Here is a 626-nt window from a genome sequence, read left to right as displayed (position 1 = left end):
TATTATATTTAGTAATATATTATACATACACACAAAAGCAAACAAACAAACACAACACACACACACACACACACACACACACACACACACACACATATATAAACATATATGTTTATATATACATATATACATATATGTATATATGTATATATATGTATATACACATATATGTATTCATATATGTATATTTATGTATATATGTATGTATGTATATACATATGTATAATATATAATTATATGTATATATAGTATATATTCTATATATCTTATATAATGTGCACACACACACACACACACACACACACACACACACACCACACACACACATATATATTTAATATATACAAATATAATATATAAAAGTAATAATAATACTATATACACATTACACAATAACACAAGTATATAACAACACACACAAACACACACTAATTATATCGACACACACACACACACACACACACACACACACACACACACACACACACACACACACACACACACAACACACACACACACACAACACACACACACACACACACACACACACACACACATAAAACAACACACACATGTGGTTGTGGTGGCGTGTGGTTAACAATGCCTTCATCCGGTTTTTTTTTTTT

The sequence above is a fragment of the Penaeus monodon genome, chromosome 10 (genome assembly GCF_015228065.2).
Source record: "Penaeus monodon isolate SGIC_2016 chromosome 10, NSTDA_Pmon_1, whole genome shotgun sequence".
In the NCBI taxonomy this organism is placed as follows: Eukaryota; Metazoa; Arthropoda; class Malacostraca; order Decapoda; family Penaeidae; genus Penaeus; species Penaeus monodon.
This window is presented reverse-complemented; position numbering follows the sequence as displayed.